We start from the raw sequence: 24,862 nt of genomic DNA, 5'->3' as shown, positions 1-24,862 counted from the left end.
CTATCAAGTCGGTGATGCCATCCAACCATCATATCCTCTGCCATCCCCTTCTCCTCCTGCCTTCAATCTTTCCCAGCATTAGGGTCTTTTTCAGTGAGTCAGCTTTTTACATCAGGTGGCCAGAGAATTGGAGCTTCAGCTTCAACATCAGTCCTTCCAATGAATATCCTGAATTGATTTCCTTTAGGATGGACTGGTTTGATCTCCTTGCAGTCCAAGGGACTCTCAAGAGTCTTCTCCAACTCCACAGTTCAAAGTATCAATTCTTTGGTGCTCAGCCTTCTTTATGGTCCAGGCTACACACTTTTACATGGCTATTGGAAAAAACATAACTTTGACTAGAAGGACCTTTGTTGGTAAAGTAATGTCTCTGCTTTTTAATACCCAGCCTAGGTTTATCATAGCTTTTCTACCAAGGAGCAAGCATCTCTTAATTTCATGGCTGCAGTCACCATCTACAGTGATTTTGGAGCCCAAGAAAATAAATTTTGCCACTGTTTCCATTGCTTCCCCATCTAGATTGCACGAAGAGATGGGGCCAGAAACCATGATCTATCTTCACTTTTTGAATGTTGAGTTTAAAGTCAGCTTTTTCATTCTCCTCTTTCACCTTCAGCAAGAGGTTCTTTAGTTTCTCTTTGCTTTCTGCCATAATGGTGATGTCATCTACATATCTGAGGTTATTGATATTTCTCCTAGCAATCTTAATTCCAGTTTGTGATTCATCTAGCCCAGCATTTCACATGATGTACTCTGCATATAAGTTAAATAAACAGGGTGACAATATGCAGCCTTGACATACTCCTTTCCCTATTTGGAACCAGTCTATTGTTCCAAGTCCAGTTCTAACTGTTGCTTCTTGACCTGCATACTGATTTCTCAGGAGGCAGGTAAGGTGATCTGGTACTCCCATTTCCTAAAGAATTTCCCACAGTTTGCTGTGATCCACACAATCAAAGGATTTAGTGTAGTCAATGCAGCAGAAATAGATATTTTTCTGGAATTCTCTTTCTTTTTCTATTATCCAGCAAATGATGACAATTTGATTTCTGGCTCCTCTGCCTCTCTGGTTCCTCTGCCTTGTCTAAATCCAGCTGGTACATTTAGAAGTTCTTGGTTCATGAACTGCTGAATCCTAGCTTAGAGGATTTTGAGCATGACTTTGCTAGTGTGTGAAATGAGTGCAATTGTGCAGTAGTTTGAATATTCTTTGACATTGCCCTTCTTTGGGATTAGAATGAAAACTGACCTTTTCCAGTCCTGTGGCCACTGCTGAGTTTCCCAAATTTGCTGACATATTGAGTGCAGCACTTTCACAGCATCATGTTTCAGGATCTGAAATAGCTCAACTGGAATTCCATCACCTCCACTAGCTTTGTTCATAGTGATGCTTCCTAAGGCCCACTTGACTTCACATTCAGGATGTCTGGCTCTAGGTGAGTGATCACACCATTGTGATTATCTGGGTCATGAAGATCTTTTTTGTATAGTTCTGCTGTGTATTCTTGCCACCTCTTCTTAACATCTTCTGCTTCTGTTAGGTCCATACCATTTCTGTCCTTGATTGAGCCCATGTTTACATGAAATGTTCCCTTAGTATCTCTAATTTTCTTGAAGAGATCTCTAGTTTTTCCCACTCTATTGTTTTCCTCCTTTTCTTTGCATTGTTCACTGAGAAAGGCTTTCTTATCTCTCTTTGCTAATCTCTGAAGCTCTACATTCAGTTAGGGATATGTTTCATTTTTTCCTTTGTTTTCACTTGTCTTCTTTTCTCAGATATTTGAAAGGCCTCCTCAGACAACCATTTTGCCTCTTTCAGCTCTTTTTTGGGGATGGTTTTGACCACTACCTCATGTCCACTGTTATACACCTCCATTGATCGATCTTTAGGCACTCCCTCTATCAGATTAAATCCCACAAATCTGTTTGTCATTTCCATTCAGGTCAGACCTGAATGGCCTAGTGGTTTTTCCTGGTTTCCCTAAGTCTGATTTTGCAATTAGGAGTTCATAATCTGAGCCATGTTCATCTCCCAGTCTTGTTTTTACTGACTTGTAGATGTGTCTGTTGGTGAAAGTAAAGTCCGATGCCATAAAGAACAGTATTGCATAGGAACCTGGAAGGTTAGGTCCATGAAGCAAGGTAAATTGCAAGAGATCAAACAGGAGCTGGCAAGAGTGAACATCGACTCTTTAAGAATCAGTGAATTAAAATGGACTGGAATGGGCAAATGGACTGGAATGGGCAAATTTAATTCACATGACCATTATATCTACTACTGTGGACAAGAATCTCTTAGAAGAAATGGAGCAGGCTTCATAGTCACCAAAGAGTCTGAAATGCAGTACTTGGGTGCAGTTTTGAAAATGATAGGATGATCTCAGTTTGTTTCCAAGGCAAACCATTCAATATCACAATAATCCAAGTCTATACCCCAACCACTAGTGGCATAGAAGCTGAAGTTGAACAGTTCTATGAAGATCTACAAGACCTTCTATAATTAACATTAAAAAAAAAAGTCTTTTTCATCATAGGGGACTGGAATGGAAAAGTAGGAAGTCAAGAGATACCTGGAGTAATAGGCAAGTTCGTCCTTGGAGTACAAAGGCTAATAGTGTTTTGCCAAGAGAACCCACTGGTCATAGCAAATACCCTTTTCCAACAACACAAAAGATGACTTTACACATGGACATTACAGATAGCCAATACCAAAATCAGATTGATTATATTCTTTAGCTCTATAAAAGAGCTTAAATATATTGTACATATTCCTTGAGGCAGAATCAGGAAACTGCCCCGAATTAGTACTATTTTTTCTTGACTATTTATCCCGTGTCTCAGCACCTCCTCCCTTCCCCAATCAACATCTGTTTGAACCCATGCTTTAAAACTCAGATAGTCAAGAAATGTGGGCTACAGAAAGGTTTTCATCCTCAGGATCCCTGTAGGGTCCTACTCAGTTTCATGATGAGGACCAGAAAATATTCATTTAATAGCATAAATTCAGTGGTGTCCTTGACAAGAGCAGTTTCATTGCAACAGTGGAAGCAGACTCCACCCTGAATTACCTAAGACAGACATAATGCAGTCCTTAGGTTTAGATCTGAGTTAAATAGAATAGATTAAGATATGTGAACCACAAATCTATGCCTAAATTTTGGCAGGAATTTCATTATCAGATAAAAGGAGGACTTGATAGTGCAAGTCTGATTGGCAAAAAATATCTGTGAGGAAAACTAAATAGATTATATCCTTCTAACCTTTTTTTTTTTTTTTTTTTAAATAGAAGAGTGAAGAGCTCATGTCCTCTGTCTAGTTTCCATGTGAATCTAGAGATCTGGATGGTTATGTTCTGCAATGCTTAAAGGAGATGCTTAGAGCATGTTTACAAAGATTTAATTCCTTCACTGGGCACAGACCTATAAAATAGCATTAACTTTTTCCTATGCAAATGAGCATGTAGGTCTTTCTTCATCACCTGCAAGGGTAAGTTTTATATCCATCCTGACAACATACAGTTCTTTTCTTTCTATTACATAGTTGTATAAGTGTATTCCCACCTTGAGGGGTAGAAAAAAAGATAAACAGGATGCTGACATTTATGTCCTGTTATTGTCTTGCCCTGCACATTAATATAAAATGAAAATATGATTAACAGATCTTTGCTGACATGCTTGTTGCACAGGGCAGGAATTACTGTACCACAGACTCTCCCTGTAACCCTGGAATACCTGACCTGCTGCTATTTACATTCATTAAGCGATTGTCTTTCTTAGTAAGGGGGGGGGTAAGGGGTGACAAGATACTTGTGTCAGGATAATGTCAATTACTCAGAATCCCGCTGGAACACTGCTTCAGAGTCATTTGGATGTTCCATTAAGATAGTTGGTAATTTTTATGTATTCCAAGAGGTGTTATGACTTACTGTTAGTACTTTGTTTATTTTCTAGAGAAATTATGACCCCAACATCATTTCCTTAGGGCAGGAAAAGTCTGGATGAAATGTACTAGTTAAACGCTATTATTTAAAGTCTTCTCTCTGATTTTTGTTGCATAAATGGTACTTTCTGAGCCCTCATGACAGAACTGTATTAAAAATGGAAACAAAAAGCACTGAAATAAGTGCTAGAAAGGATGAGAGTGGTAGGGGTGGAGGAAAGAAAGAAAGGAGGGGAAAATCATCCTTGAATTACTCTTTTTAATGTCTGACAGCAAGTCCGTTACTAAAAATTTAGCAGATTTTGGTTTCCTGTCACCTTCTGTGACCTATTAGACAGCTGAATGTCCAACAGTCAGTTCTTTCACCTGATAAAGTATTTGCATTTTATATGTAAAACAAAATGCAGTGTGTGCTAACTTGATTCAGTTGTGCCTGACTCTTTGAGACTTTATGGACTGTAACCCACCAGGTGCCTTAATCCATGGGATTCTCCATGTAAGAATATGGGAGTGGGTTGACCTACTCTCCTACAGGGGAAAACCAAAATAGGATGTTATTACTGTTCACCCAGAAATATTATTAGGGTAACATTAAAGCATAATATTATTTGAATAATAGTTTGTAGACAATTATAGCCTATGTGAAAATAAAGCTACTAACCATGCTGGCTTTGCCTAAGCTTCCATCAGTGTCAAATGCAGCAAAGATGTTAAATAGATTTGCCTAAAAGATGAATGAATTGAAATTGCAGGAGCTTCTGCATTTAGTGAATCGGTACTTCTATTGACTATAAGACTTTATTCAAAGTCAAACTTTTGCCCCCCCCAAAAAAAAGCAGTCTAATGAAGGCATGCCTTTTCATAATGTGAAGCATTATTAGTAATATTGTTGCTTTGATTTTTATTAATATACTAGGTAATATATTACAGAATTGGTTTTGGGATAGGAACTATCATTGGTCTAGAGGCAAGTGGCTGGATAAATTAAAGGAGACAAAATTCATCAACCATGATGTGTTCATGCTTTTATAATGAAAAGTTATCAAGCCTTCTGGGAAGTAAATAATTTCAATTTTGTTTTTCTTCCCAAAAAGCAGCTACTGGTGCTTGAGAGCCCTGTCAGTAGGAAACAAGAGTTCTGCTAACTGGACACACTGCAGAAGAATAATTGTTTGTGGGATATTATCCTGTTTTTGACTTCTGACTCTGTTTGTAGTTGTCAGTCATTAAGTCGTGTTTTACTCTTTATGACTCTATGGACTTAGCTCACTAGGCTCCTCTGTCCATTGGGTTCTCTAAGCAAGAATACTGGAATGGGTTTCCATTTCCTTCTCCAAGGGATCTTCCTGACCCAGGGATTGAATCTGCATCTCCTGCATTGGCAAGCGGATTCTTTACCACTGAGCCAGCAGAAAAGCCTGACTCTCTGTTAATATATCAAAACAACAACAATAAAAACCCAGCTATAGCATACTTGATGTTATGTGACTCAGTCAGGACTTAATGACTTCTGACCTGGTGTTAGAACTTACTTTTTTTTTTTTATTCCAGCAAGAGTAAGTTCTCAGAAATTTCTGAATTCTTAAATATACCGTGCTTGTTCATACTCAGTTCAGTTCAGTCGCTCAACCACGTCTGACTCTTTGTGACCCCATGGACTGCAGCACGCCAGGCTTCCCTGTCCATCACCAACTCCCGGAGTTTACTCAAACTCATGTCCATTGAGTCAGTGATGCCATCCAACCATCTCATCCTCTGTCATCCCCTTCTCCTCCCACCTTCAATCTTTCCCAGCATCAGGGTCTTTTCCAATGAGTCAGCTCTTCACTTCAAGTGGCCAAAGTATTAGAGTTTCAGCTTCCGCATCAGTCCTTCCAATGAATATTCAGGACTGATTTCCTTTAGGATGTTCATACTTACGTTTTGTATATACTTACACTTTGCTGAGACAGTACAGAAGTAACAGTGGATATTGATACAGAGTCCATCTAGGGCAGATCTTGTATTACTAGAAAGTAATATTTTTATGACAGAAGGCCAAAATGAGTTCCTCTTCAAGATGGCCAAATCATGTTATATAAGATTATCATTCATAGGATATATGATTAATATCCTGATAGTAAAAAAGCTGAAATAGAAGTTAATCTTACTAAAGCATTGATGTGGCAATATGCATCTAAATTTCCACCCTTAACCATTTATATTTAGTTGATAAACAAGACTGCTTTCTGTATATTTCTTTTTATTTATTTATTTATTAATATTTTTATTCAGAAATTGATCTTAGAATGTAGATCAGGTCATTATAACTGAATCATGATCAGTGAAAGCTTCCAAAGGGAAGTACTTATAAGCTAATATGTGAAATATGAAAAATCACCCAACTTTGGGAAGAATACCTGGGATGAAAATCCCATGGGTGATCAAACCCATGGCATATGTGGTCATGAATTTTAAGTGTCAGTTTGACCAGGACATTGTTCACAGATATTTGATCAAATACAAGTCTATAGATATCTCTAAGAAAATATTTTTTCAGATGAAATTAACATTTAAATTAGTAGACTTTAAGTAAAGGGTTTCCCTGGTGGTTCAGATGGTGAAGAATCTGCCTGCAATGTTAGAAACCTGGGTTCAATCCCTGGGTGAGGAAGATCCCCTGGAGAAGGGAATGGTCACTCACTCAAGTATTCTTGCCTGGAGAATCCCATGGACAGACGAGCCTGACTGGCTAAAGTCCATAGGGTTCCAAAGAATCAGACAGGACTGAGTGAGTAGCACTTTCACTTTTTCACTTTAAGTAAAGCATATTACCCTCCATAATGTAGATGGGCTTCATTCAATCAGTTGAAGGCCTTAGGAGTAAAAGACTGAGGTTCCCAAAGAATGGGGAACTCTGCCTTTAGACTGCCTTTGACTTCTTCTTCATTTTTTTTTAACTGAAAAAATTGAAGTTGATTTACCATGTTGTGTTAATTGCAGGTATACACCAAGTGATTCAGTTATACATATAAAATAATGTGTATCTATTAATCCTATAAACTTTTAATTTATCCCTCACCCATTTCCCCTTTGGGAACTATACGTTTTTCTGTCTATGAGTATATTTCTGATTTTTCAACAAATTCACTTGTATCATTTTTTTAAGATTGCACATATAACTGATAACATATGATATTTGTTTTTCTCTGTCTGATTTACTTCATGTAGTATCACATCCCTAGGTCCAGCCAAGCTGCTACAAATCATATTATTTCATTCTTTTTAATGGATGAAAATGTTCCATTAAAATACTAATGGATATATATGTGTGTGTGTGTGTATTTTATAGACATATATACACACTTGCCACATTTATTTTACCTTTCATCTATTGATGCACACCAAGTTTGCTTCCATTAGACTGCCTTTGCACTCAAACTTCAACACCAACTTTTCCCCACGCTTCTAGCCAGCTGACCTGCTCTGTGTAGGTGGGCCTTGTGAGATCCCATGAATGCATTGCAAGTACCAGTTCTCTCTCTCTCCTTCTCCATATATACACAAGCTTACATACTATTTATTGGTTTTGTTTCTTTCTAGAGCCCTGACTAATACAGTATGCTCTCTTCATTCAAAGAACTCACAATCTATCAGAAATATAAACATAAATGTGCATATACACACAAACGCTTTGTCTCTTTTCCTCCCTCTCCCTCTTCCAATATCAGAGATATTAGTGGCATGGATGCTCATGTATTATAAAATATAAAGTCATGAAGACAGTGACCCTAAGAGAGAACATCCTTTCTGATGCAGACTAAGGCACATGCGGGTAATTGCAGTATATATGCTCTCCCTGCCTTCTCTCTCCCAACTCCTTGGGCAAAACTTACTTGTAAGAAAGATTATCACAGACTGTATTATGCAAAGGGTGTATTTGTATGATAGATCGACTTGATGTGTCCCAAATTCCTGCAGAAAATCCTAAAAGATGATGCTGTGAAAGTGCTGCACTCAATATGACAGCAAATTTGGAAAACTCAGCAGTGGTCACAGGACTGGAAAAAGTCAGTATTCATTCCAATCCCAAAGGAAGGCAAGGCCAAAGAATGTTCCAACTATAGCACAATTGCACTCATCTCACATGCTAGCAAAGTAATGCTCAAAATTCTCGAAGTGAGGATTCAACAGTACAGGAACTAAGGACTTACATATGCTCAAGCTGGTTTTAGAAAAGGCAGAGGAACCAGAGATCAAACGTCCAACATCCATTGGATGGCAGAAAAAGCACGAGAGCTCCAGAAAAACATCTATGTCTGCTTTATTCACTACACCAAAGCCTTTGACTGTGTGGATTCAAAGAAAATGTAGAAAATTCTTAAAAAGATGGGAAAACCAGACCACCTTACCTGCCTCTTGAGAAATATGTATGCAGGTCAAGAAGCAACAGTTAGAACCAGATAAGGAACAATGATTCCAAATATGATTTCAAATTGGGAAAGGAGTACATCAAGGCTATATATTTAACTTATATGCAGAGTACATCATGAGAAATGTTGGACTGGATGAAGCACAAGCTGGAATCAAGATTGCCAGAGAAATATCAATAACCTCAGATATGCAGATGACACCACTTTTATGTCAAAAAGAGAAGAAGAGCTAAAGAGCCTCTTGATGAAAGTGAGAGGAGAGTGAAAAAGCTGGCTTAAAACTCAACATTCAAAACACTAAGATCATGGCATCTGGTCTCATCACTTCACGGCAAATAGATGGGGAAACAATGGAAACACTGAGACTTTATCTTTTGGGGCTCCAAAATCACTGCAGATGGTGACTGTAGCCATGAAATTAAAAGATGCTTGCTCTTTGATAGAAAGGCTGTGACAAACTAGACAGCATATTAAAAAGCAGAGACATTTCTTTGCCAACAAAGGTCCATCTAGTCAAGGCACAGCACAGTACATTCCTTAAACGTTCCTTTTTAAAAAATGTACCCCATTGATGCAAAAATTATTGCAACTAGTGTGAGGGAGGTTCTGACATTCAAGAATATTCACACATTAGGATCTAGTTGTAGAGTCAGGTGTATATAGAACTGACTGCAAGATTGTGATATAATAATAGATATTATTGTAAAGAAAAGACAGCGATCCTGAAGAAAACCTGGATTCACAACCATATTCTACCAATCAAGTCATTTTCATTTTAACAAAACTGGTATTCTTTTTCATGGAGTTTGGAAACTCTCTGCTCCTACAGCAAAAGATGACTGGGGATACACTTGAGTACCTTTCAGCTCCCGTATTCTATTTCCCACCTTTATTTTTCTAAGGAGAAATAAAAGATTCCTAACATAGAAGAAGCAGCCTTCCTCTAACCTCTGTCCCCAAAGTCTGGAAGATTGAGAAAAAACAGTGGTTATGCTAAATGATCTGACAGAATAAGAAGAAATTTTGCAACATGACAAGTTGGCAGTGAATCAGTAGGGGATGAGATTATTTTCTAAATTGGCAGTATAACAGATTGTCAGGTTTCATACTTCATAGTCTTCGTCCTGAGAGATTTGTCTCTGTCTTAGGTCAAGTGCATGGAAATGATTTGAATCAACTTTTCTTTATAAGTAATATCTGCCTATTGATAACTTTTAACTCTATAATATTAAATTATGATATACTTTTAACTCTAGAATATTCAATTATGGTGAACTAATGCATCAGAGAAAACATAGGATTAGATATTCACTTACCTTTGATTTTAGTTGGTTTCTTCTGTGACTTGGATGAGTCACATCTTCCCAGATATGGAACTTGAAGCAGAAATCAAGAAATGAATAGCTATTCTAAATTATTCAGATTAGTGCACCTGTGCACTTTTTTTTTTTTTTTTTTGCTGTATTGCCTAAAACAGATATTGTAAGGTCTATACTAAGAAAAAAGTGGAATCATATAAAATTATATTTGCAAAGCATGTTGATATGTGATGTGATAAGAAATTGTAAATTTGCTGTTGATAATTGTTATTCTGTCAGCTTACATAAATTCAACTCACTATTACCCTATAGTGAAGAAAGAAAAACAGAGAGTAGTACTTTCAGGATCCTAGTACATACATAATTTAGCAGTACTCTGGGAAATACTCTCAGGGTTTCCAGGATAAGTCCTTTCTGTTTTTGAGTCAGTACATTACATTACCCCAGGGAAATTTGCTTTAGGATGCAAGCTTTAAAGTTTCATGACCTCACTATGTGTGGTCAACCCAGTACAAAACAACTGGTATAGATTCAAAAAAATATAAAAATAAATTGGTGAAAACAAACATTTACTTTTAAGCTATGACACTGTAGTGTAAGCCCTGAAAGTTGGCTTTTTTTTTTTTTTTTTTTTTTTTTGGTAATACAAGTGTCAAGTCATCTAGTTCAAATACGGCTGTCTCTTAATAGACACATAGCCAGCCACAGGACTAGATAAAAAGTCGGGCACACCACCACTCACCACCCCACACCCCAAGTCCCTGTCCCCAGGGACTCCCTCTTTTGATTTAGAGATCTGGGTTGATTTCTGCAAGTGACCATTCAGGCTACTTGGTTTTTTCTCTTCCTTCCTTTTGAATCCCCCCTACCCTTGACCCCAACAAGAGCAGAACCTAAGGCTCATTCTCCCCCTGCCCTCTCTCTCCAACACATCACTGTGTGGCCCCTGGTTTGCCTTTGCTCTGCAGGGCTTGTGACTATCAGACTTTTTCTTGTTTGTGTTTTTTTTCCAGACTTCCCTGATGGTTATTACTGAGGGTATCTTACAGTCCTAAGAACCCCAGGGGCCAGTCCAGCCCCAGCACTGGTTACTGGTTATTGGTAGGCTGAGACCGATAGAAAAGAGTCACCTAGTTTTAAGAAGAGAGACAAATGTGTTAATTTGGAGACAAGGGTAAAATGGGGATATGGGTGATGTGGTGGAAGAAGTCATCTTCTTGTTCCTATTCTTTCTGTTCCTGATTTTCCCTCCTCTTTTTCCTCCATCTCTACTTCCAATTGCTTGGACTTCTTCAGCTGAGAGCAGTTTAGCAATGCAACTCTTATTTTTTTTTACTTTTATTTTTTATTTTATTTATTTATTTTTTTGGGGGGGTTTTGTCATACATTGACATGAATCAGCCATGGAGTTACATGTATTCCCCATCCCGATCCCCCCTCCCACCTCCCTCTCCACCCGATTCCTCTGGGTCTTCCCAGTGCACCAGGCCCGAGCACTTGTCTCATGCATCCCACCTGGGCTGGGGATCTGTTTCACTATAGATAATATACATGCTGTTCTCTCGAAACATCCCACCCTTGCCTTCTCCCACAGAGTCCAAAAGTCTGTTCTGTACATCTGTGTCTCTTTTTCTGTTTTGCATATAGGGTTATCATTACCATCTTTCTAAATTCCATATATATGTGTTAGTATGCTGTAATGTTCTTTATCTTTCTGGCTTACTTCACTCTGTATAATGGGCTCCAGTTTCATCCATCGCATTAGAACTGGTTCAAATGAATTCTTTTTAATGGCTGAGTAATATTCCATGGTGTATATGTACCACAGCTTCCTTATCCATTCATCTGCTGATGGGCATCTAGGTTGCTTCCATGTCCTAGCTATTATAAACAGTGCTGCGATGAACATTGGGGTGCACGTGTCTCTTTCAGATCTGGTGTCCTTGGTGTGTATACCCAGAAGTGGGATTGCTGGGTCATATGGCAGTTCTATTTTCAGTTTTTTAAGAAATCTCCACACTGTTCTCCATAGTGGCTGTACTAGTTTGCATTCCCACCAACAGTGTAAGAGAGTTCCCTTTTCTCCACACCCTCTCCAGCATTTATTGCTTGTAGACTTTTGGATAGCAGCCATCCTGACTGGCGTGTAATGGTACCTCATTGTGGTTTTGATTTGCATTTCTCTAATAATGAGTGATGTTGAGCATCTTTTCATGTGTTTGTTAGCCATCTGTATGTCTTCTTTGGAGAAATGTCTGTTTAGTTCTTTGGCCCATTTTTTGATTGGGTCATTTATTTTTCTGGAATTGAGCTGCAGGAGTTGCTTGTATATTTTTGAGATTAATCCTGTGTCTGTTGTTTCATTTGCTATTATTTTCTCCCAATCTGAGGGCTGTCTTTTCACCTTGCTTATAGTTTCCTTTGTTGTGCAAAAGTTTTTAAGTTTCATTAGGTCCCATTTGTTTAGTTTTGCTTTTATTTCCAATATTCTGGGAGGTGGGTCATAGAGGATCTTGCTGTGATTTATGTCGGAGAGTGTTTTGCCTATGTTCTCCTCTAGGAGTTTTATAGTTTCTGGTCTTACATTTAGGTCTTTAATCCATTTTGAGTTTATTTTTGTGTATGGTGTTAGAAAGTGTTCTAGTTTCATTCTTTTACAAGTGGTTGACCAGTTATCCCAGCACCACTTGTTAAAAGAGGTTGTCTTTTTTCCATTGTATGTCCTTGCCTCCTTTGTCAAAGATAAGGTGTCCATAGGTCCGTGGATTTATCTCTGGGCTTTCTATTCTGTTCCATTGATCTATATTTCTGTCTTTGTGCCAGTACCATACTGTCTTGATGACTGTGGCTTTGTAGTAGAGTCTGAAGTCAGGCAGGTTGATTCCTCCAGTTCCCTTCTTCTTTCTCAAGATTACTTTGGCTATTTGAGGTTTTTTGTATTTCCATACAAATTGTGAAAATATTTGTTCTAGTTCTGTGAAAAATACCATTGGTAGCTTAATACGGATTGCATTGAATCTATAGATTGCTTTGGGTAGAATAGCCATTTTGACAATATTGATTCTTCCAATCCATGAACAGGGTATGTTTCTCCATTTGTTTGTGTCCTCTTTGATTTCTTTCATCAGTGTTTTATAGTTTTCTATGTATATGTCTTTTGTTTCTTTAGGTAGATATACTCCTAAGTATTTTATTCTTTTTGTTGCAATAGTGAATGGTATTGTTTCCTTAATTTCTCTTTCTGTTTTCTCATTGTTAGTGTATAGGAATGCGAGGGATTTCTCTGTGTTAATTTTATATCCTGCAACTTTACTATATTCATTGATTAGCTTTAGTAATTTTCTGGTAGAGTCTTTAAGGTTTTCTATGTAGAGGCTCATCTCATCTGCAAACAGTGAGAGTTTCACTTCTTCTTTTCCTATCTGGATTCCTTTTAACTTCTTTTTCTGCTCTGATTGCTGTGGCCAAAACTTCCAACACTATGTTAAATAGTAGTGGTGAGAGTGGGCACCCTTGTCTAGTTCCTGATTTCAGGGGAAAAGCTTTCAATTTTTCTCCATTGAGGGTAATGCTTGCTGTGGGTTTGTCATATATAGCTTTTATTATGTTGAGGTATGTTCCTTCTATTCCTGCCTTCTGGAGAGTTTTAATCATAAATGAGTGTTGAATTTTGTCAAAGGCTTTCTCTGCATCTATTGAGATAATCATATGGTTTTTTTTTTCAATTTGTTAATGTGGTGTATTACATTGATTGATTTGCGGATATTAAAGAATCCTTGCATTCCTGGGATAAAGCCCACTTCATCATGGTGTATGATTTTTTTAATATGTTGTTGGATTCTGTTTGCTAGAATTTTGTTAAGGATTTCTGCATCTATGTTCATCAGTGATATTGGCCTGTAGTTTTCTTTTTTTGTGGCATCTTTGTCTGGTTTTGGAATTAGGGTGATGGTGGCCTCATAGAATGAGTTTGGAAGTTTACCTTCTTCTGACATTTTCTGGAAGAGTTTGCAACTCTTATTTTAACCCAAGGAAAAAAGTACATTCCTTTCCCTTAAAATTCCAAAAATTAGAATGTATTTGTATACTTACTATGAAAAAATAAAGAATAATGGTGCAGTGAATAACTGTTGGAATAAAATAGGCAAACATTTCAATCTTGACTAAATCACTTAATAACCCAGGCAAGTGACTTAACCTCTTTGGGTATCACTTTTTTATCTGCAAATTAGGGATAATACAGTCTTCTTCATAAGTTTGTGATGAATTTAAAGAATGATAGCATATTTTGTGATGAATGAAGAAGTAGAAAATAATATGAACTATGCAATTTTATATAAAAATCATTTTGACTTTCATTGCTTCACATTACTTCAAAGTCAGCTTTTCATATTACAAGATGACATGGAAATATTTTAAATATTTAGAAAGAAATTGGTTTCTATATTGATTTTTTTACATAAATGCATTTAGAATATAAAGTGTTAGATTATAATGGTGTACTCTAATTAGTCCATGATTATTTAGAATGTAAAACATAACAGAGTAACCAAATAATTAAGTTACTTAATCATCAAAGGTAAACTAAACTCATGAAGTCTAAGTAACATAGGTCCAAATTGAGATTTACATAAACAAAGCTGAGGGTTCAATGATTAAAGGATTACCAGATGTTCCTGTAAGATATTTAGTATTCTGCCACATTTAATGACTATAAAACCAGTAAATATTGCTACATCTTGTTAGCTGAGTGGTATTTTAGTTGATTATCAAATTAAGTGGTTTTATTTTAATGAGTTGCATGGGAAGGGTATGTGTACCATGGGATCAATTATTATTGTATAATAGCTATTAATTACTTCCAATTGCTATTTCTGAGAAGACTAAGGATTGGAAACTGACTCCTGTCTTAGCTAGTCAATGTTAAAATTTTCATGTTTAAAATGAATATTTGAATTAATGTCCATTAATCTGGAATTCCTTTAAATAGTATTCAAAAACAGAAACACTGCCAATGTGTATTAGAGAAAAATGAACTATTAACCCAATAGAATTTTAATATTTCTAAAATTTTTTTAAAATATTCTCTGGCAACCTTAATTATCAAAAAAATAGAACTCATCTGGGCATTGGCAATTTGTATCTAAATTTGAGGGCAAAGGAGTCTTAAGAATGACCTTTCCCAAATAGTACAACCAAGAATTGAGCAGGATATTTTCCCTGAGGTTTAGGATGAGATGGTTGGGTAGCATCACCGATTCAATGGAAACGAACTTGGGCAAACCCCAGGAGATGGTGAAGGACAAGGAAGCCTGGCGAGCTGCCCTCCGAGGGGTCGCAGAGTTGGACCCGACTTGGCAACTGAACAGCAACAACAGCCAAAGGGCAGTGGCCCTGCTGTTGTGGGGGTCAGTGCTCACAGAGAACGCAGTTCCCACCACCTCCCCCAGTTAGCAGAGACTGTGCCTGCAAGAAAAGGGGGGCGACGTCAACCAAGAGCGATGCCCGAGCAGCAGGAGGCGTTACCACCTGTGCTTTTTCGGTTCCCAGAGGCAGAGCTGAGCCTGAAAGCGGGTCCCGAGGAAGTTGTAAGTGGAAGCGATCACAGGCACTGGTGCCTTCTTCAGCTTTGTCTCTTTTTTCCATTTCTGCTAAGACCTGGTTCAGGATACCTCGAAGAAGCTAAACTAATCGACTACTATGCATTTAAAATGAAGCACAGAGAGAAAAAATAAATGGAACCGAACTGAACAGAATCAGTGTGAGCCGGGGAACAATAGGAGTCTTGCGTGTGTAGAATTGGAGATTCCTGAGATCAGGAGTAGGGTGGAGGGGAAGAATTTAAAATACTTAAGTTTTTAAAATAACAGCTGAACATTTCCAGGTTTGATGAAAAATATAAGCTTGCATACCTCAGTCTGTTTGAACAGCGATAACAAAATAACAGACTGGGAAGTTAAACGGTTCTGGAGACTGGATGCCGGATGCCGAAGATGAGAGGGCTCGAATAGCCAGGGGAGGGCCCTCTTCTTGGTCTCAGACTTCTCATGGTGTCCTCACAGGGTGGAAGGGGCAGAAAAGCTTTGGGTCTCTCATAAGATCACTAATCCCTTGCATGAGGACTCTGTTTTTGTGACCTAAGCACCTTCAAAGACCTCACCCCCTAACAGTGTCACATTAGGCATTTAGATTCCAACCCTTGAATTCTGGGAGCACTGACATTCAGACCAAAGCACTACATAACCCATAAGAACGGCAAACTCTAAGAAGGAGAAGCTTAAGTAATATAAAATTGTTGAAAACAGTTTTAAAAAAGAGAGAGCAGATTCAATATTATGATGGTCATATGCTGTTACTCATTCTAATGCATGCATCTTTCCAAATATCTTTTATTCACTCAACAACCTGTTTTTCCATTTTAACCATAATATAAATGAGTTCTAGTATATTCATTTGAATTGCTACATGGTATTCTATTTTAAGAATACACCAGTTCCATTCTCCTGTTGTTTATATGTTTATATGTTCAATGTTCATATGTTCAAAAGTTTATAATTAACCCATTATTTCCAATACATCTACCATCACTTTTTAAGCTGCTTTCTTGTGGATGCATTTGTTTTATGCTAGAAACAGAATCTGATGTTACAAGTCACAAATTATTCACATTTTAAAAAAATATTTATTTATTTGTTTTTGTTGACTGTGCTGGCTCTTTGTTGCCTTTCTGGATCTTATTAATAGTTGCTGTACATGGGCTTTCTCTAGCTGTGGGAAGTGGGGAACACTCTTTGTTGAAATGCATTGCAGGGCTCAGGCACTAGAGCTCAAGTTCAGAAGTTGTGGTGCGTGGACTTGGACTTAGCTGCTTCAAGGCATCTGGGATTTTTTTTCCCAGACCCGGACTGGAACCTGTGTCCTCTGTATCGGCAGGCATTGGACCACCAGGGAAGTCCTCACCTTCTTAATTTTACTAAATATTTACTTTTGACATGTTTATAACATTTTTATAGCATTTTGAATCACTGCTTCAATTCATACTAAAATTGGTATTGGAATTCTCAGTGTTTGCCAATGTATTGAATATGAAACATTATCTCATTGTTTGCGTTTAGCTTTTGCAAATTTCTATGCAAATAGATATGTTCTTATATGTTGGCCATTCCTTTTTAAGTTGACCCTTTATATTATTTCCCCATACTTTTAATTAATTGTTTCTTTTGTTCTTAATGATTTGTAAAGATGTTTGATTTTATGAATATTAATCTTTGATGAATATTAATCTTTTATGAGTCACATGCAGAGTATCTACTCTCAATTTTCAGTTTAGTTTTTAATTTTGCTCATAGGATTTAAATTCAGAAAAAGTTCATTTTAAAGCAGTTATATTCTACCCTATTACATTATACATTTTGTACCAGAGTAATAAAATATTTTATTTTATTTTTATTTTATTTAAATAATAAAATATTTTCTTACCCCCACAGTTGTAAATATATGGTCATATATCTTTCCTTAGTGTTTGAAGTACTTTTTGCATGTAAAATTTTCTAATGAACATGTGGATGGTGTTATGAGTTTAAGTTTATGTTTTTCCATATTGATAAGCAAGTTTTCTCACACTATTGTTTGAATAGTTCACGTTTTCTTACCTGCTTGTAAGTTCACATTTATCTCATAAGTGGAGGTGGTTCCTGGGATCTCTACTCTGTACCATATGTCAATTTGTATGCCTCTTAACTACTCAAATTTGAATCTTGCAATTCACTCTACCAAGTCCACACTGTTCCTGCCTGCTTCAAAATAATTTATTTGTTCAAGGCCTGTTGCTTTTACATATAAAATTAGAATTTACTTATTATATTCTTTAAAAAAAAATATTGGATTTGTATTGGTAGTTTATGGAATTCATAGCATAATTTGTTTAAAACAGTCTTTGCATTAAGTATTTCTATAGCAGAATATGATGTTTGTCAATGAACTTGAACATTATTTTATACATCATTAAATTTTAATAATTTTTTCTGTAAAATGTGTTGGTAATATATTTTTTATTTGTCCTTAGTCATTCTTATAGGCTTTCACTGTAAATAATTTTTACAATTCTATTTTCTAATTTTTTAGCTGGTGTATAAGAATGTATTTGTGGGGGTTTTTTTTTATATTTAGCAATTATATAACATTGTGCTGAGCTCCCTTCTTGCAATAGATTAATAATCACTTATTGTAATTCTGATATTCCGAAAGCTTTGAAATTGAAAAAAATTTAAATAAGTTTGGCACCCAATCTTATTTCAAGACCAAATCTGATGCGAACTGATATGAAGCTATTTCAGCATTTGTCTTAATTAATGTAAATATTCATCAGTCTCAATGAAAAAATATTAATATATTTGATTAAGGGATGCTGCTAACAACTTGAGAATGTTATATAATATATGGTTATGCACCTTTTTATCTGTTTAAAATTCAAAACTTTTTAATTCTGAAGAATATGGATCTAAGTGTTTCAGTTAAGGGATTGCAAAATGAAATGGATTAGCTTTTTCTTACAACTATTAGAATTTGTTTAGGATAACATATCACTAATCATAAGTTACACTGTTGTTATTTCTCTCCAAAAGCTATTTCTTTTGCTTCTTTTCCTTGTTTTACTGTACTGCCTGTGCTGTAAATATTAGCTATAGCATAAAGTAGTGTTCAGTTCAGTCGCTCAGTCGTGTCCGACTCTTTGCAACCCCATGAATCGCAGCATGCCAGGCCTCCCTGTCCATCACCAACTCCTGGAGTTTACTCAAACTCCTGCCCATCAAGTCAGTGATGCCATCCAGCCACCTTATCCTCTGTCGTCCCTATCTCCTCCTGCCTGCAATCCCTCCCAGCATCAGGGTCTTTTCCAATGAGTCAACTCTTCACATGAGGAGGCCAAAATATTGGAGTTTCAGCTTCAGCATCAGTCCTTTCAATGAACACCCAGGACTGATCTCCTTTAGGATGGACTGGTTGGATCTCCTTGCCGTCCAAGGGATTCTCAAGAGTCTTCTCCAACACCACAGTTCAAAAGCATCAATTCTTTGGCACTCAGCTTTCCTCACAGTCCAACTCTCACATCCATACATGACCACTGGAAAAACCATAGCCTTGACCAGATGGATCTTTGTTGGCAAAGTAATGTCGCTGCTTTTTAAAATGCCGTCTACATTGGTCATAACTTTCCTTCCAAGGAGTAAGTGTCTTTTAATTTCATGGCTTCAATCACCATCTGCAGTGATGTTGGAGCCCCAAAAAATAAAGTCTGACACTGTTCCCCCTGTCTCCCCATCTATTTTCCATGAAGTGATGGGACCAGATGCCATGATCTTAGTTTTCTGAATGTTGAACTTTAAGCCAACTTTTTCACTCTCCTCTTTCACCTTCATCAAGAGGTTTTTAGTTCCTCTTTACTTTCTGCCATAAGCGTAGTGTCATCTGCATATCTGAGGTTATTGATATTTCTCCTGGCAATCTTGATTCCAGCTTGTGCTTCTTCCAGTCCAGGTTTTCTCATGATGTACTCTGCATATACGTTAAATAAGCAGGGTGACAATATACAGCCTTGACGTACTCCTTTTTCTATTTGGAACCAGTCTGTTGTTCTATGTCCAGTTCTAACTGTTGCTTCTTGACCTGCATACAGGTTTCTCAAGAGGCAGGTCAGGTGCTCTGGTATTCCCATCTCTTTCAGAATTTTCCACAATTTATGGTGATCCACACAGTCGAAGGCTTTGTTATAGTCAATAAAACAGATATAGATGTTTTTCTGGAACTCTCTTGCCTTTTTGATGATCCAACAGATGTTGGCAATTTGACCTCTGGTTCCTCTGCCTTTTCTAAATTCAGCTTGAACATCTGGAAGTTCATGGTTCACGTATTGCGGAAGCCTGGCTTGGAGAATTTTGAGCATTACTTTACTAGTGTGTGAGATGAGTGCAATTGTGCGGTAGTTTGAGCATTCTTTGGGATTGCCTTTCTTAGGGATTGGAATGAAAATTGACCTTTTCCAGTCCTGTGGCCACTGCTGAGTTTTCCAAGTAGTGTTCGCAGGTATAAATAAATACACACATATGTATACATACATATCCTGGACTTCTCAAGTGGCTCAATGGTAAAGAACCCACCTGTCAATGCAGGGGATGCAGATTCTATCCTTGGGGGCTTTGATCAGGAAGATCCCCTGGAGGAGGAAATGACAACCAACTCCAATATTCTTGCTTGGAAAATCATGGACAGAGGAGCCTGGCAGGCTACAGTCCATGAAGTCACAAAGAGTTGGCCACAACTGAGCGTGCACACGCACACACACACACACACACACATACATATATAAGGTAAATTATATGTGTATTTTGAGGATATTACACTTACATTTAATCATTTATTTTGAAATATTTTTGGACAGTAAGGTTAAGGATGTTACCTTATATTCCTATATTTTTTTTGTTGTTTGTTTTCAGAGTATTTTTCATCAACAATTTTGTAAATTGAAATCACTTTTACATTTAAGTGAAGAACTCAGCTTAGTTATGATGTGTTATATTTTATATATAATTCTAGATTTAGTTTACTAATATTGGCCAATTTTTTGTTGTATATCTTAATCTGACTTTGCTATTAATAATATGAGTCTCATAGAACAAAGTGAATGATCTCTATTTTATATTTTCTAGAAGACTTTACATAAACTTTGAATTATAAAGGTGAATATTCATCTCAACAATTATCGGGATTGATGTGGAGTGTGCCTCCCTATTTTAGAGGGTTTGCTTAGAGCTACTGACTCAAACCTTCACCAGCTTCTCTCCAGCCTATAGCTTATCTTTTCCTTCTCTTAACAATATTTGCAGAGTCAAAGTTTTTAATTTTAATGAAGTCCAACTTATCAATTATTTCTGTCATGGATTGTGCTTATTGATGTTATATCTAAGAATTCCCCACTAGACCCAAGTGCACGTAGATCTTCTTTGTTTTCTTTTTCACTTTTAAATCTATGATCCACTTTGAGTTAACTTTTGTGAAAGCTATTGGTTCTGTGTCTAGGTTCATTTTTTCTTACATATAGTGCCACCTGAGAAGTCCACTTGTCAGCACTGTTTATTAAAATAACTATACTTTCTCCATTGGATTGTCTTGGGTCTTCTTTCAAGACTAGTTGACGATGTTTGTGTAGGTCTGTTTCTGGGCTTTATTCTTTTCTATTGATCTACATGTTTGTGATTTCCCTAATACCATGACTTCTTGATTATTGTGCTTTTCCACTAAGTTTTGAAGTTGGATAGATTGAATCTTCCAACTTCACTCTTCGATATCATAGCAATTATTCTAGGTCTTTACTTTTCCATCTAAATTTTAAACAAGTTTGTCAACCTCTACAAATTATCTTGCTGAGATTTTTATTGGGATTACATTAAATCTTTCGATCCATTTGGGAACAATCGAAATTTTAACAACATTGCATCTTCTAATCTGTGAGCATGGGTTGTAAGCTTTCATTATTTAGAGTTCTTTCATGAAAATTTTCCACATATAGTTTTTTAATATACTTTGTTTGATTTGCACGTAAGTATTTAATTGTGCTGTGCCTAGTCACTCAGTTGTGTCCAACTCTTTAGGACCCCATGGACTGTAGCCCACCAGGCTCCTCTGTTCATGGGGATTCTCCAAACAAGAATACTGGAGTAGGTTGCCATGCCCTTCTCCAGGGGATTTTCCTAATTCAGGAATCAAACCCAGGTCTCCCTCATTGCAGGTGGATTCTATACCATCTGAGCCATCAGGGAAGTCTAAGTATTTAATTGGGGGGGGGGGTAACTGATCTTTTGCAAATGATAATGTTATTGTCATTTCAAATGCCAGGTGTGCCAGTATATGGGAAAGCAGTGACTTTCCTATACTACTTATTTATTAGTCATAGGAGTTTGCATCTGTAATGTGTTTACTATGTGTATCTATTCTTGGGATTTATATATAAATCTTTTTATAAAGACAGTTTTTTTTATTTCTCCTTTTCAATTGTACCCTTTTTTTCTTTCTTGTCTTGCACTAATTAGAATATTTAGTCGGATACCAAATATTAGAGGTATGAGATAACATCTTTGCCTCATTCCCAGGCTTAAGGGAACACATACTGTTTCCTACCATTAAGTAGGATCATTCATCCCCTCTCACTACCAAAGTTATAAGGGGCTTTTTCTGGGATCTTTACCGTTAAAGTTGATGGAATTCTTGATAATAAACTCACGAAAGTGTCTTGGTTTCTCAAAAACTTCAGTTCCTGGGAGTGTCTCACTCACATTAGTCTACACTCTTCCTCCAACAACTCAAGATTGACATTTAAGTGATAATTCCTACCAGCATGGGGCTTCCCTGGTGGTTCACTGGTAAAGAATATACTCACCAACCAGGAGATAAGAGTTCAATCCCTGGGTCAGGAAGATCCCCTGGAGATGAAAATGGCAACCCACTCCAGGATTCTTGCCAGGGAAATTCTATAGATCTTGCAGGCTACAGTCCACACAGTCCCAAAAGAGTCAGTCACAACTTGGTGACAGATTTCTTTCTTCCTACTAGCTTATGGCATAGTGACTTCTTCCTGAGGTAAACTGACCTTGGTTGTAACTTTGTAGATTAGCCTCTCTTCATGGTTTAGGGTGGTAGGTCCATTCTGCAATCTCAGTTTTCTGATGAACCCAAGAAAATTACTGATATTTGGTTTCTTCAGCTTTTTCTTGTTGTTTGTACAGGAGTGATGATCTCTACATGTCAAAGCTGAAACCAAACTGAAACAGATTCACAGACATTAAAAAAAAGTTGGTTACTTTAAAAAGTATGGTTACTAAAAGGGAGAGGGAAGGAGGGAAAAAACAGGAGTAAAGAGTTCCAAATGTAAACATGTATATGTAAACTACTATATGTAAAATACTTGAGCAACAAGGATTTACTGTATAGCATGGAATGATATTCAATACCTTGTAATAGCCTACAGTGAAATATAATCTGAAAAAAAAAAACTGAATCAGTATGTTGTATACCTGAAATTAATACAGTTTTGTAAATCAACTATACTTAATCATTTTAAAAATAGCTGAAACCAGAAATCTGATTTTCTTTCAAATTTTACTCATACATTTACAAGCCTCTTGGTTCACATCTGCTCTTACTATCTCATTTTTTTCATTCTAGTTTAATTTCCTTCTTTTGAACTTCTTTAAAGTTATTTTAATAGTGACCTTTTAGTTATATTCTCTCAGTTTAACTTTGCATAACATATTTTTACTATATTGTTATTTTGAATGATAGTTTAGTTGAGCAGAATTATAAATTGAAAATGGCCCTCTTTGAGCAATCTGAAGTTGCTATCTGACTCTTTTCTGGATTCTGTTATTGGTATTGAGAAGTTTGCTATTAGTTTAATGGCTTTAATCTGGTTTTTTTTTTATCCTATATATACTTTCTAAAGTTTTCTCTTTTTATTTAGTGTTCTGCATGCCTGCTAAGTTGCTTTAGTCATGTACAACTCTGCCAGTTTCCTCTGTCCATGGGATTCTCCAGGCAAGAAAACTGGAGTGGCTTTCCATGCCCTCCTTTGGGGGATATTCCTGATCGAGGGACGGAACCCACATCCCCCTCATCTGCTGCATTGACAGGCAGTTTCTTTACCACTAATGACACCTGGAAGCCAACATAGTGTTCTACCTATTCTCTAAGATGAAAGTCAGTCTCATTTATCTCTTTTTGGACCTCCTCTTAAAGCTATCAGATTTATTTTATTAATTAATTTGGGAAGAAAATGACCTAGTACTAGTTTTAATATAGTCTAATTTCGGCTCCATTTTAAAGACAAAGAATCAATGTGTTTGGAGAATTAAGTAATTTGTATAAACTCACAAAGCTAGGAAAAAATCCATAACTAGGATCCATGCTTTCTGAAAAATAAATGCTATATTGTCTAGTATATATATTGTCTCTGAATACAGATTGTTATCTGGAGAGTTCTAATGAATACAGAGATAAATCGTGACATTAAATTTTGATTATTTTCTTTCTTCTGAATGTAACATGATTAGTTTTCTACATGACTGAATGTTCTTCTGACTAGGTAAAAAAAGACTAGACAATTACTTAAGTTTCTTAGAATTCATTGCAGTAATGTGGTACCTGGTATCCAAAACATATCTGTAATATTTGACATAGTAAAATAATAACAGATTTTATATTGATAATAAATACATGCAATCTACTGACTTTTTGCTAGAATAGTGTTTGCTACTTTCCCCCCAAAATTTTAGAATTAACAATTTTTGAAAAATCAATAAGCAGTAAAAATCCCTGCAAGAGCATAAAATACTCCTTTAAACTCTGTTTCATTAAGTTTAATCAAATATCATTAGTTGAGCTTCCATCTGAATTCCAGAAATATTAGTTCCACTGATTGTCCCACTCCAATGTCTAAAAGATATGAAAACTGAACATTTTAGAGTCTCCAGCTGCAAAATAAAATGCCTGAGTGTGCAAAATAACATAATTTTCCAAATGCATTTTAAAACATACAACATTATAAATCGGTAGAAAGAAGCTTGTCAAGACTGATGTCAGATGAGTGTTTACCTGACATCTTTTTATTTGCTTAGGCGAAATGGAATAGTAAATAAAATTTTTATAAAGTGTGGCACTTAGGAGTTTTTATGAGTGAAAATCTTTTCTTTTATAGAAGCCATTTTTAGTGATTCCTGCACAACTTGCCAACCTCTACCAAACATTTGGATTCCATTTTACAGTTGAGGAGTTGCAAAGAGAAGAAAAATTCATGCTCAAGGCCACACCAAAGAACTAATGTCAAAATCTGAAATAATAGTCCCAAAGTCTTGGGAATCCCATCTTTACTCTGAACTCTGTTTCTCTGTTTTCATTTAAAACAGATAAATACTTACAAATATGAGCTTTTGCTGATAGATGATAAATCATATATCTAGCACTTACCTTTCTTATGTGCCCTCAAGTGTTTCGCTTTTGTAAATAATGAAATAAAAGCTGGATAATGTTCGCCTCCTCTGGTACCAACTGGTGAATAATAGAAGATATATTTTCCAAACATAGTTGGCCCTTGAACAACACATATCTGAACTGTGCAGTACACTTATAAACAGATATTTCCCA

The sequence above is a fragment of the Cervus canadensis genome, chromosome 6 (genome assembly GCF_019320065.1).
Source record: "Cervus canadensis isolate Bull #8, Minnesota chromosome 6, ASM1932006v1, whole genome shotgun sequence".
Lineage (NCBI taxonomy): Eukaryota > Metazoa > Chordata > Mammalia > Artiodactyla > Cervidae > Cervus > Cervus canadensis.
Note: the sequence above shows the minus strand (reverse complement) of the source record.